The sequence below is a fragment of the Littorina saxatilis genome, linkage group LG9, assembly GCF_037325665.1.
Source record: "Littorina saxatilis isolate snail1 linkage group LG9, US_GU_Lsax_2.0, whole genome shotgun sequence".
In the NCBI taxonomy this organism is placed as follows: domain Eukaryota; kingdom Metazoa; phylum Mollusca; class Gastropoda; order Littorinimorpha; family Littorinidae; genus Littorina; species Littorina saxatilis.
Genome location: NC_090253.1, coordinates 54,612,203 through 54,615,074, shown reverse-complemented (window position 1 = coordinate 54,615,074; position 2,872 = coordinate 54,612,203). Strand labels below are relative to the sequence as shown.

Genomic DNA, 2,872 nt, shown 5'->3' with positions numbered 1-2,872 from the left:
ATCACGGATCACGGGCAAAGTCCCATCACGATCACAGAAATGGAAATTTCGGCAATCACGGTCACAGAAAGGTCAAAAAACGCCAATCACGATCACGGTTTTAAACCCTTTGGGGCCCTCTATGACGTCAAAGATGCCACTTTGGAATAATACAGGCCGGCCGGGTCAAGAAGGGAAGTCTTGGTTTGTCCAGTCGACGTTGTTTGTCATAAAGTGCTAAATAATGGAAGGGCGCTGGTTCTGAGCGACGCCTTAGTTCTGGAGATAGGTGTGACCAGATGACGTTATTTATACTTTCGTCATCGGAGATCTTTCATATTTCAATCAGTGTCATTTCCCAGTTCTGTGTTCTGCGGTCGTTTTGACAGACTTGACAAGTTGAGAAAACCAATGACACTTCATTTTTGCGAAGCAACTGAATATGAAAAGAAAAGAAACCGTGCAGAAGTATGTTTGGGTCCTGCAAGACTTTATGACCAACGATTTCTCCCATGGAAGTAAATGAAGATGTCTGCTTTTCGCCTGCTTTGAAGGTAGGGAGATTTTATTACAGCGCACACAGTAAATTGGAAGTCGTATTGGACAAGAATTCTGTTATTCTTCTTTCTTCAAAGTACCATAGATTTGTTCTTGGCCATATTTTCGCCCTGTGCATCGTTATATTATGGGAAAAACACGTTTGAACGCAAATTCGCAACGTAATTTTGATCATTTGCTCCGGTACTACAACGTCGATTTGCCACAACAACAAAAAAGGCTCAATATGCGTGAACATGCTGGAAGTGTCATATTTTTTAAATGGGTGTGGAAGAACTGCTCATAATTAACGTATCACTCCGGCCCTGTTCTTTATTTCATCACACCCAAAACCATTATTTGTTTTGGGCGACGCAGCATTAAAAATGTTAGCGAAATAGATGTCCTTCACTTGCTACTCCAATCTGTCGTCTGGGTTTATGTGAGAGTGTTAGAAATAGATCGTTCGGAATTCAAATAAAACTGAAAGCCAGAAAAGAAAAAGAAAACAACATCGAATTCGGATAAGCCAGAGTCGCAAGCTGAAGGAATTCTAAAAATAAATATGTGTGTTTGTGTGTGTGTGTGTGTGTATGCGTGTGTGTGTGTGTGTGTGCGTGTGTGTGTGAGTGTGTGTGTGTGTGTGTGTGTGTGTGTGTGTGTGTGTGTGTGTGACAGTATGTGTGTGTGTGTTTATGTGTATGTGTATGTGTGTGTGGGTGTGTGTGTGGGTGTGGGTGTGTGTATGTGTGTGTGTGTGTGTGTGTGTGTGTGCATATGTGTGTGTGTGTGTGTGCGTACGTGCGTGTGTGTGCGTACTTGAGTGCATGCCAGCGTGCGCGCGCGCGCACGTGTGTGTGTGTGTGCGTGTATGTGTGTGCGTGCGTGTGTGTGTGTGCGTGCATGCGTGTGTGTGTATGTGTGTGGGTGTGTGTACGCGCGTGTGTGTGTACGTATGTGTGTGTGCACGCGCGTGTTTGTTTGTGTGTGTATGTGTGTGTGTGTGTGTGTGTGTGTGTGTGTGTGTGTGTGTGTGTGTGAGTGTGTGTGTGTGTGTGTGTGTGTGCTCTATTACACATGTCGTATGCATTAAGAGCGATTACTTTTCTTTGGTTATTTGATATCTTAACATCGCTCTGCCTCATTCTGTTTAAGATTTTAAAGCTCAAATTGATACATTCATAAAATGTTAGTTGGTTGTTTCTATTTTTGAAGTTACTAATCAAAGTTTGAGATTAGGCTACTGTTGGATGGTTGCGGCAGTGGACACATTTGTTACATTTGTTTCTATAACAGCAGTTATCCCCCATGCCCCAAGCACACACACACACACACACACACACACACACACACACACACACACACACACACACACACACACACACACACACACACACACACACGCACACACACACACACACACAAACACACACACAAACACACACACACACACACACAAACACACACAAAACACACACACACACACACACACACACACACACACCCAAACTAAAATAGTTTTTTTTCACTCAACACAATTTACTCATATACAACCATTGCATTCCGTGCAAAGTCCACTGGAGGTTCTTACACAGCAGACGTATTGCTCACACAATCACCCGTCTGTCATCTAAACGCGTGTAACCGAGTCGGTGCCGCAGTTTCATGTTCCGGATGTCTCGTAGCACAGCGAGAATGGGCGAGATGTCTGCTCATGCACGTGGATGTAGAGAGTCCGAGAGCTATGTACACCGCCGTTACGTCTGAACCTGGTGAGTAAATGAAAGACAAATATTATTGTTGAACCGGTGTAACACAACATTTTTACTCCACGAAAAATTTACTCCTGAGTAAAAATTTCGTACGAAATTCTTACTCCGAGTACACCTTTCGTACGAGAAAAGAACTCCCCAAGGCACGAAAAAAACTACTCCCTCCACGACATTTTTACTCCCCGTTTTTTTGTATTTCCAGTAAATATCTCGTACGCGAAAATGGGATGCGGGCGAAGGGATAATGCCAATAATGTGATCTCGTGCAAACGAATTCCGCGCTACCCTCCCTCCACCCCTTCCACCACCAAGACTAACAGGGGACAAGGGAGTAAAAATTTCGTACACCTGGCATGGGAAGTTAAATTGCTCATGTTAGGGTGAAGTAATTTATTCAATATTTATTCGTCAGGGGAGTAACATTTTTGTGCAAAATGTTTACTCGAAACTCACCTATCGTGGGGAGTAATTTTCGCGTGTAATGGGGGAGTAATTATTTCGTAAAGGGAGTAACATTTTCGTACGAAATTTTTACTCCGGAGTAAAAATCTCGTGGGAGTAATTTTCTCTTGTTACACCGGCAT

At 43.3% G+C, this 2,872-nt stretch overlaps 1 protein-coding gene across 3 annotated transcripts in view; it reads right to left on the bottom strand.

The window, feature by feature from the left end:
* Positions 1-2,040: 2,040 nt before the first annotated feature.
* Positions 2,041-2,872, bottom strand: part of LOC138976497 (uncharacterized) — a 17,124-nt gene continuing 16,292 nt past the window's right edge. For all 3 annotated transcript variants that reach the window (XM_070349369.1, XM_070349367.1, XM_070349368.1), the window contains one exon: positions 2,041-2,285. The gene's annotated coding sequence lies outside the window, so the exon portion shown is untranslated. The remainder of the gene's footprint in view (positions 2,286-2,872) is intronic.